The sequence below is a fragment of the Parasteatoda tepidariorum genome, chromosome X1 (assembly GCF_043381705.1).
Source record: "Parasteatoda tepidariorum isolate YZ-2023 chromosome X1, CAS_Ptep_4.0, whole genome shotgun sequence".
Classification (NCBI taxonomy): domain Eukaryota; kingdom Metazoa; phylum Arthropoda; class Arachnida; order Araneae; family Theridiidae; genus Parasteatoda; species Parasteatoda tepidariorum.
This window is the reverse complement of record NC_092214.1, coordinates 64,299,168-64,310,628: the sequence shown is the minus strand read 5'-3', so window position 1 is coordinate 64,310,628 and position 11,461 is coordinate 64,299,168. Positions and strand designations below refer to the sequence as shown.

The 11,461-nt window shown below is 26.8% G+C and overlaps 1 long non-coding RNA gene across 5 annotated transcripts in view; it reads left to right on the top strand.

Annotated features, from left to right (window-relative positions):
- Window positions 1-5,640: 5,640 nt before the first annotated feature.
- The window catches only part of LOC107452619 (uncharacterized), a 42,540-nt gene continuing 36,719 nt past the window's right edge, over window positions 5,641-11,461 (top strand). For 4 of the 5 annotated variants that reach the window (XR_011638286.1, XR_011638290.1, XR_011638289.1 and 1 more), the window contains exons 1-3: window positions 5,641-5,772; window positions 8,423-9,039; window positions 10,881-11,059. This is a non-coding gene — a long non-coding RNA (uncharacterized lncRNA). Of the gene's footprint in view, window positions 5,773-7,985; window positions 8,038-8,422; window positions 9,040-10,880; window positions 11,060-11,461 lie in introns of those variants that run through there. The other variant, XR_011638287.1, reaches the window with a different exon arrangement.

Below are 11,461 nucleotides of genomic sequence, written 5' to 3'. Positions count from 1 at the left end.
TCTTTCCCCCTGTAATAAAACAGGTTTTGAAGTATTCAGTTCCTCCCTCCTCAGTGATATTATGATAGCATTTTTGTCTTTTCATCTCTTAAATATTACTTTCTGCCTACTAATGAATATAAATGTTAGACACATATTCAAAATTATTAAACGAAAAATAAAAAGAAATTGCAGTAGTAAGATATTCATTCTCTGCACATTCTCTGCAGACTCATCTGCAGATGTAAGATATTCATTAAAAATCTTCATTCACTTCAAAAATATAGAGATGGGAAGTAAGAGTAGATATGTTTCAAGCGCTCAAAAATAGGCACCCATTTTCAAGACTTTCCAGACATGAATGAGAAGAAACAAAAGTAATTTATATAGTCAAGAGATATGTTTTAAGGATGGTCATTACGGAGCACTCTGTATTATACAACATATCGTTATTTTAGATGACTTGTAAAAATGCGTTGATGAAAGCTGAACGCGTAAAATTGGTCATGAAATAATGAATCGCTGTTTACAAAAATAAGCAAACATGGCAAAAAAAAATAATAATAAATAAATAAATATGAAGTTTTCATATTATAACCCTAAATAATGACAGCGGCGTAGCATTTTTTTTTTTTTTTTTTTTTTTTTTTACAAACACCGGAGAGCACTTTTTGAAATTAGCTATGCTGGCACTACTTACGTTATCGATTTTGCTTTTTTTATTAAAAATTTCTTTTTAAGATGTTCTATTAATATTTTTTGACCTAAATGCATCAGAAAATACTATTGAATCATAAAACATTTGACTTAGAATTTTCAGCTTTGAGAAGTCTAGTTAAGCTATCGAATACTTTCAATGCTCATTTTATTTTATAACCATCGTTGAACAGCGGACCCAATCTTGAGTTCAACGCCGTAGCCGTGTAATTTTCAACCCAATCCAGAAGACAAGGGAACTCTAGGATCAAGTATTGGGAGAAATGTTGCCTTCGTGGAGGACTTTTTTATGGAATTAATCTGCATTTGCGTTACATAGAAAGGGAAACCACGAAAACATCCAACCGTTAGCTTGGCGGCTATGGGACTCAAACACATGATCAGTTTACCACTGAGGATATTTTACGTCAGCAACTGTAGTCGTTGTGAGCCGGGTGTGAAATTCGTATCGACCAGCTATCGCTAGGTTTCGATCCCGGTTCTCTTCATCTGGAGACGAACGCTCTATCCCCTGAGCCACTTATTAGCTTTATTCAGTTTTGGTGGCAACAGAGCTGTATCTGATGTTATTTTTGCATCATACAGGTTGTCCCTCAAGACCACCTTTAGTGCATATTTTTGACATCTTTGATCAAAAATGATGTTTACAGAATTCACATTAGTAACCACAAATTAAAATTTAAGTGAGGAAAAAATCAAAACTTTGTCGAAATTTAACGAATAAAAAGTGTGGAAGGTGGGACTGAAAATATCAAAACCTGTTTGTTAGAAAAATTTAAGGTGTTTCTTATAATCTCCCTCCAACTTCTCTCTGTTTCCAACGTTAACTAAACGTATTTTGATATTTTCATTCCCAATTTAATCTGTAGACTTTGGCTTTCACTTAAAAAAAAAAATATGGAACACCCTGAATAACTTTTGATCTAGTGTTTGGATCTTGACGCATATGGAGTCAATCTTAATGGTTTAAAGGATTGACCTCAAATATGATCATTAAACAATGGAAATGATATTTTAAGTAAAGAAATCAGACATAAAAACGCACTTTCTTTGGATGGTTGACTGAATGTAAACAATAACAAACTTTCTAAACCCGTAAGAAATTTTGAAAACTTTCGGTGTATCCCTCTGCTTATGTTATGCTTACCTTACGAGGTGATTTCGGCACAGGCTTATGTTAAATACCTTATTTATAAACGGCTTATTAATATGTTAAATGGTTATGTTAGGGTTTATCATATTTAGATGTTATTCCAAAAAAGTTATTATTGAGTAAAGTAATTAATGTTCAAAAAATTTATAAAAATAAACCATATTTTTTTGTATCTGAAAGTGATTTTTTTGTATCTGAGAGTGAACCAAAACTCTCTCAAAAATTGAAACGTCAATCATTTGACGCAGATGGGACACCTACCGATGTCCTTTTTCTACACTTTTTTTTCTGATGCTCTAATTACAAGCAAAAATATATATTCGTATTTTTAAATTATTAAAAAAAACAGTCTAATCGCTACTAAAAAATTTGTCAGATATTTGGAATTATATTTGTACTAAAATATAAATAAATAAATAAATAAATAAATAAATAAATAATAATAAATAAATAAAAAATAAATAAATAAAATAGAAAATAGTTTGTAAAGAAACGTTTTTTACTCATATTCAGAAATGCATCAGTAATTGATTTTGTAAATTAAAAAAAACTTCAATGATGAATAGCCGTTACTTGTAAGTCTAAATAGTTAAATCATAATATGTTTAATTAAACAAAAAGTGAAAACAGAAAAACTAAATCCGGATCACTATTCTTATAAATCTTAAGAATCAGATTCAAATAGAAATTCAGTATCAATCGCTGATGTGGAACATCAACTGCAATAAAAATTCATGGAGCATTACCCCATCATTAAAAGCACCGAAAAAGTTTTATGCTTCGTTGATTATGTACTCAAGTTTAGTGAGAAATCCATAGTAAATTGGTGGATATGAAAACATAGAAAAGTTAATATTTCTCTATCAGAAATTCAAGACAGATTTCAATTACAAATTATCAAGTAGATGAAAATTATCTACGCGAACTCAAGCACAATCAAATGTATCAAATTATTCTGATTTGCCTAAACCAATCTAAGGTAGCATTTCCTTAAAGCTGGCTGAAAATTTTAACATTTGATTTGTCTAAACCTATCTAAGGTAACATTTCTTTAAAGCTAGCTGAAAATTTTAACATTCAAGTTTGCTTTGTATGAATATTTTTATGCACAGTGCTCAAAAAAATAAACAGACCACCCTGAATAACTTTTGATCCAATTGTACGGATCTTCTAGTACAAAAGCTCAATCTTAAAGTTTGAGAGGATGATCTCAAATATGCTAATTAATTAGTGCAAACGATATTTTAAGTTATGAAATCAGCCAAACAAAAATGTACTTTTTCTGAAGAAATCTTTTATATCATAGATCTCTTATACTATATAATGTATATATCTTTTTTCCGACCGATGCGGATTTCTGACCATCAAAATGTAAGGGGCAGCCGCAATCTGGAAAATATGGTCTCAATAGTTAGACCAGGAGAGCGGCTTAAAGTTTGGACCCCTTAATGTCAATTTTATTTTTTGCATATTTCACCATATTTCGAGAACTTTTTAAGCGAATTGAAAATTTTTGTTCGCAATTATAAAATTCGTTTATTCAAAGATAATTCCGCGCAAAAAACAACTTTTAGTAAATATTTATTATTTTTTTATCATTTTATTTAGTAACAGTGGAAAAATTCTTGAATTGTAACGTATAAAATTTTTTTACATTAAAGAATGTAATTTTACCTGGCTAAGTGCAAAATTTAAGCGAAATCGCTAAAGTAGTTCTTCAGAACTGGAATTTTAAAAACACGAGTATTTTTTATGAGGGATACGATGGACCGATTAAAAATACCTATATTACTGGAAAATCAATTAAAACATAATAAAACTTGTATAAGAAAAATTCATGATCCAGTTGAACATTAATATGCATGGAATAATTTTTTTTCCAACTGTGACCGCTTCCGGATAATTGAATCAAGTCTACAATCAATTAAACTATTAAAATTTCATATGAAAAGTAACAGACAGGACCGATCACGACCGAACTCGTTAAGACTCTTTAAAAATGGGACTTCATACACATTATGCAGGTGTTCCGTAATGGCCTACTTTAATATGAGAACCTTTGGGAGAATCCTTGGGGAAAAATGGGAATCATTCTTAGAATCATTGGGGAAAAAGTGTACCCCTTTTCAATGTATATCTTCAGAAAAAAGTGTACACATTAGAGGTTTCAAATTAGTATTAAAAAGAGGAAGAAACAAAATAGCTAACGAAATCTGTCGAATCACTAGTGAGGATTACGAGAAAAAAAGATTAAAAATAGTTTGATTGTCTGATAAAATTTGAAGATGTTTCTAATAATCAATTTTCTTCTCTCAGTTTCTACGGTCAATTAAACAGATTTTGACATTCGCAGTCCCTTCTTTCTCAATAATGACTCGTTCAATTTCAATGGGTTTTTTTGTTCGCTTAAATATTCATATGGGAATCTGTTTGATTTCATTTTTGGAAAGTGTTCCAAAAATATCGATTAAGAGTGGCCTTGACGAAGCACCCTGTGTAACGAAGAAACTGAAATGTCTTGAGGGTAGAGATTATTATTATTATTTTACCTTTTTATAATAAAAAAAAGCAAAAAGCTATTTTGTAATTTTCGAACAGCTGACTTTTATTTACGTATTAACGATGTCAAATTATACCGTGATATTCATTTAGGTATAAGGTTTACGGAAAAATGTAAAATTAAAAAACTTTAATGCCCCTTTATTTTTTAAAATATTAACTTTTTTATAACCTGTAAGAAAACCTTCTTTCTAATAAATTTATATAAGAAAAAGTAAGGATAATTTTAAAAGAAAACTTGCTTTGCTCTATTAATTTAACTGAGTATTACATTAACTTTGTTATTATTGTTAATTATATAAATAACTTATTTTTAAGGGAAAATATTTTATAATATTTTCATTGCAAAATATTTAATATATTTTGTTAAAATATTTTCATAATATTTGGAAAATTATTGTTATGTAAATATTTTTATTGAAACTTATATTACAATGGTATTATCTCATATAACGGATTCTTTCATTTATTTTTAAAAAAATGTAACAGCTTGTTATGCTTCAGTTTAAAAAGACCTTGTATCATTTTCTACATTATGTTTTCAATATCAATATTTCTTGTAAAAATATTTCAAGTATTTAAATAAATAAAAACCAAAGATTATAAAAATAAATAGTACGATATAAAAATTTCTGAGTAAAGTATTCAAATGAAAATATTTACATGATTTCATTATGCTCATGTTGTAAAACATTTCGCCTCCTCAAATTATTAAGAATTTCATGTAAATTTTTCTTCAAATAATTTTTGTTTATCCAAGATAGCGAAATAAATTGCGATATTTGAATTAATGAAGTTATTTCCCCTATATATATATATANTATATATAATATAGTTGAACTTAATCCTTTACAGTTTCACTTATTCTAATTCTTCGAACTACATCAAGAAATAATAGTTCGAAGAATTAGAATAGTTGAAATCGAAGAAAAGTAAAGTTAAGGATTCAGTTTAACTACATTTAATCAAAACATTTTGTAAGTTTCAAAAGTACTTGTTTTTTATTCGTAATTCCAAACTGTTTTCTTTTCTTTTTTAAAGCAAAAAGTAATAATAAAATATGTTGAAAACATATTTTCAAATGTTTTACAGAATTAACGTTAAAAAAATCCAGTATGAATCAAATGCAATTTAAAAAATAAATTATTATAAAGCAAAATCTAGATACGAAGGATTATAATTAGAATTGATGCCCCTGTAAATTTTCGTGGAACAGACAGACGAAACAGAAACTAAAATCACACGTTAAATTTCTGCTTGGCAATGTTTCTTACTCGCCAAATTATACTTGTAAAAAAAATATGAAGCAACCCTGTTGTCATTTACTAGCAGTACGCTATTTGGACCTAGAAACGGAAAATTGTGTGAGCAAACTTTTGGTCTTATTTATATTTACGTCTAAAACTTATTTTAAATCTACTTTAGAGTGTAAAGGTTTGTATTTTATTTATGTTGTTCTCATTCTTTATTTATTGCTTTTTGAAATTACTGTTTATTACTCTACATTTCTATGGCAAATACTACGTTTTCTCGAATTCTTAAGTGTGAATTTACTTTACATTGAATTCTATAAATATTGCTAGGATTCTTTAATTTGTTATTTATTTTATTTATAAATCTTAAAGTTTATATTTTGGGTACGTTTATGATATTTTTCCATGAAGACTTCTAATTTGTGGTTTTGTAACTACAATATTTGAAATTCTTTTCTTACATCTTAGTCCTGTCCTAAAGTATTTGTGGATTTTTACGAAAAGTTCCTGAATTTCTGCTTTCAAAGTATTTCCAGTATAAATAAAATTGAATTTTTTTATTTTTGAGATAAGGCACATATATTTGTAAATTATTACAGTTTACAAGGGTTTTCTATTTCTTCACGTTTTCTGTCAAAACAATATTATTCTAAAATTATGCCATATTTCTAAAAATAAAAATAAGATATAGAACTGAACGAAAGAGACTTATCTTTTGAATCACTGTGTTGTTTCTCTAATAAACCAACCAATAGATCTATTTATGAGGTATATATTTAGAATTTTTTGAAATACTTTGAAATTGAAAAATATCTTTTGTAAAGTTGGTTATTTGAACTGCTTCTTTAGTCTATAAATAAACCAACAAAAAAGTTAAATATTTGATACTTCAATTTTTTCTGTCAGTGATATTAATATTTGCTTAGTTCTCACACCTTTCCTAGTTAGTATAAGTGAGCAAAAATAGTTTCTTTGGGTATTAAGACAACCAGGAAATGCTATTAATTAGCAATGTACGTTTTGTTATAAAACTGACAAATGTTAGGCTTTTTAAATAAAAGAGAGCTAGAACCTTTATGAATAATTTATTATAAAATTGCACAATGGGAAAGGAAAATCCTATTATTTTACTTATGCTTGTATAATATGATTTTATTATAAGAGCTTTTTTTAAAAAATAGTGAAAGAATATTTTATTAACGTTTTTGAAACATTACACTGAAATTTTACTTATCGGAAAGATTTTATAAGATTCAAAATCTAACTAGTAGCTCCTCAATAATCCCTGAAGCTGCTTTCAATGTTTATCTAAAGGAAAATTTTATAATTGTTTTCTCAATAACTATAAGCTCGAAATCTTAGTATTTGCTATTTTTAAATAGGTCTTTTTAAATTAAATTTTTGCTTTCAATCAATTTAAAAAAAAAAAAAATTAGTGGATTCTTTTTAAAAGTAAATGAAGTGTGAAACGAGTAATTTTCTAAAACTATTTTAATGCTACATCTTTGTATTTTTTAAATGAAAAAAATAAAAGCTTCAAAAAAATCTGGTAAAAAATTTTTAAAAAATATTTACAGGGATTTTATAAATTTTTTTTTTTGTCTAATGAGTTATCTAATTTTGACCAGTCCGGAGAGGTCTAAGGAGAAAATCATTCATGTGTGACTGAAACCACATGTTTGCTATATAGTTATTGTAATTAAATTACTATTCTTTTATAAGCCTGCGGTTTTTTTTAACCTTTTTTTTGTGTGGGAGTATAATAGAAGATGCTTTTAAAGAGCTAAGTCTTAAAATCACTATCAATAAACTTTCACTATTATCTCTTTTTTGTTTGTATTTAATTAGATTGTGAATTTTACATGAATTCAGTTAAATTCTTTAAAGTTTTATTCTGGAATCTCAATTTTGCATATTAATTCTTTTATTATTTAAATTGTCATAAAAAATATTTCTATTTTATATAAATTAATCCTTGTTCCACTGGTTTGAGAAAATGAGAATATGATCAAAAATTATTTTGCAAATCACTATTTCTTACGAATTTTTCCTTTTTATTATAATTTTAAATTGAATGAAATTCAAAGAATACATATTGCATTTTTAATTTAAAAATCATGACATTCAGTCTAAATTTCTTATAAAAATGCTATACTTTGTATGATTTTATTTTTACTTTGAACAATAAATATACACAGACTTGCTTTATAAAAGAACAGAATTGCAGAACACATTGTACAAAATTGAAATAATTGTTTGAAAATTTAGTAAATTTTTTTTATTATTATTAATGGAATACTCAAACGAATTTTTTTTCTTTCTAAGATTGAAAAATAGATTGAAGTAAGTTTAAAATTCACTAAACTAAGATTGAAAGTAAGTTTATATTCTTATAATATTTCTTATTGTAATATTTAAATGTTACTAAAAAAGTTTTGAAAAGAATTTGTTTTTAAGGAATTGTTAAAGAAAATGCCATTGTTTCTTATTGTATTAGGATTTGAGTCCACTCTAGTTCAAAATAATGTCATCCAGATTCATGATTTTAGTTAAGAAGTAATGCTATATCAATTGCTGCCATTTTGTTTCTTACCTTGTTATCTTACTTCTTAATATATTTTTAAAAAGAATATTATTAGAAAGAATGATTTGATTGAAAAAATATACATTAAAAATAGTTAAAAAGCACGCTTATGGACAAAAAAATAAAAATGTTAGTTTGTAGTTTATTATTCACATTTTTATTTATTAATTTTTTTAGATAAGGCCATATTGACATGGAATGTCCTATTAGCTCTAGTGCTGGTGAATGAAAATAGGGAAAATAAAATCCTGGTCTTTTTTACTGAAACAAAAACATAATAATCTAAAAGACAAGCTCTATGTCCAAGTAAAAATGTGCAGTTTGCTATAGAAAATATTGAAAATATTTCCAAAAAATGGTTGTGGTGAAAAAAATTTGGTTCAAAATATCAATGAATTTCTTAAATCAAATTTTTTAACCTTAATTAGATGTCATAGTTGTTTAACTAGAATGAAAATTATGAAGACTTTTAAGAAAGCTCTGGGACCAAATTCAGTAAAGGATCCTTGTTGCAGAAATCCACTGATCTTGGTTGAAAAAGGCATGAAAACTTCAGCTGATGATCAAATAAACACCATCTTAGATATTAAATCATTCAGCTTTATTATGCTATCTCTTGAAACAGAAATGAAACCAGTATTTCTGAATTTTGAAGTAGATAAGCTACTTTTGCCTGGCCATAGGAATTTTAATGAAATTGTGTTCTGTTTTGAAAAAAGTATCAACTGTAAAGATGTTTGAAATCAAGAAAGTTTCCTAAGAAAATGATCTAAAAAGAGGATAGCTTGAAATAGGTAAGTAAATCGTTTTATAATTACATCTGGAAACAGATGGAATTGATATATGCTGATTAAAATGGTTTTTATACTGGTTGGAAATATCCTAATTTTTCCAAAATTTCTAATTTTTCTGAAAATGTCTTTTCCAATATTTTGTCCAAATTATGTTTTCTATGGCCTGTGTGAAATTTTCAAATACTTTTTTAAAAATGAATTAAATTGAAAATGAATTCCTGAAGAAATTTTCTCTTTTAAATAACTCATCCCCCCAATTTCATTTGCTAATTTCAGGCCCAATAACTACTTTAAAGAGTGTAATAAAACTACATACATTAGTAATGTGTATTGTTCCATTTTAAACCAAATCAAATGAAATGTTTTTACATTGATGAGTTATGTTGATTTGAAGTTGTATAATCGTATTCAATGTAAAATCTAATTAATGAATTTAGTTTAACAGAATCTAAACTTATAACTATCCCAAATAGTTCCCTTGAGTTTGACATTATGTCTTCTATATATATATTATATATATTTTGAGGGCTCAAAAACTGAATTTGTCTCTAGTGCTGTAAGCCCTAACTACGCCTTTGTTTGTATTAGCAAGGTTTCGTACTTTACATCTGAATGGATATGGCAATCCTTTAGCAAGCATTTGTGCTAACCTAAATGTGTTTATATCCAAGATCGGTTTCTGAATATGAACCAGAGTTGCTTTTCTCAAAAGAGCAAATACAAAAAATTAATAATTAAAGAACATACTGAAAAAAAAGTTTTGCTTCAAATACGTGCACTTTTTAAGCTCTTCTAGGCAAAATGGTTGATTTAAAATGTTCTGACAGAAGTTAAATTGTTGCTCAAAAAATTATAAAGGAGTTGCTTATCTGAAAAAAATATATATAAATCAATAAAATAAAAAATATAGAAAAAAACCTAATTGATCAGTTTCAAGCTCTAATAAAAATAACTTTAAAGTGCCGCATAGTTAAGCAGATTGTGTTAGGTTACTAAGGGGAAATACATTATTCTAAATTAACTTTAAGGAATATTTTGATGGTTTCTGTTCATATTCCACTTCATTTCATAAGGAAAAAGCGAAATAAGAGATGGAAATAGAGGAAAACAAATCTAATGAGAAAAAAGCAGTGGTGTCAGTTATAAAAATAATTATTAATTTACAATAATATAATTATTTCTTTCAAAATTAAAATACTCTACAAATGAGACTTTACTTAGAATCTTGCTTTAAGCAGAAAAAAAAATTTAATTATGTTTCCTAACTCCTATTGGCGCAGTACAATTTATCGTGTATTTTGTTGTCGGACGTAAAATATCGAAAGTGCATCTTTCAAATTTTTTTGTAAATCAAAATGTGAAATGTTTCTACACATTTGTGCGTGATAACCTGTTTTGTTACAGTTTAGTTCAATAATTATTTATTCCATTCTGTATCATTAGTGGAAATTTTTTTTTTAAAGAAATGTACTTGTTAGAGATTTACTTACTGTAGTTAAAATTTCAAATGATTTAGCCCTTCATTTAACAGTCTATGACTTATTGAAAACTGATATTAATAAGTTTTAAGTCATTATTTCTAAATCCTCAGTTGAAAATACCTTGTCTGCTTGAAAATATAGAGCTTAAAATTTTGGCCGTTTGGTTGATCTTACAGTGGAATAGCCCTGTAAGTTTTTAATGAATTTTATGGTATTTTCAGTTAATACTGCAAGCATGATTGTTACAGTCAAATTTACTGTAAAATCATAGTAATTAAATATATATTATGGTTAAAACAATGGGATATTAAAATTTCTTATTTTTTTTCCATTTATTTAATTTTATATATTTATTTTTAGAAGAATGTAACAGAAAAAAAACTACTTTTGAAGCTTATGGAACTTACAGCCGGACGTTTGTTTAATGTACATACAGACCAAACTGAGTCAGCAGCAACAGCCTGGATTAAGTCATCAGCATAGGTTAATGCCTATAGTTGCACAGAATGTCATCAAAAGAAGTTTATTGGAAATACATCGTAAGTTTCTATAAAACTTCCTATTTAAAAGATTTAATATCATGAATAAAATATATTATGGCACTGTTTTACAAATACAGAAAATTTAAACTATTGCATAATAATTGGCTAAAAACTTCTATCACCAGTTATAATCCCTTTTGCAAGTGATGCTCTTGACATGTTTCATTTTAGGTGGGAAAAAATATAATTATTTTCTGTTCTGTATATTACCTTAGTATATTAGTTTTCAACACAAACTTATTTTTTCATTTTGGGCCTTGCCATTAAAAAAAAATAAATTATTAAATATTCATACCTAGTTTGTACTATCATGGTCTAGGTGTCTCATCAGGCCATTTTCTAAAAAAAGAAAGAAAATTTCAAAACACAATTTTATAAAAATGTCATGTAACTGTTTCA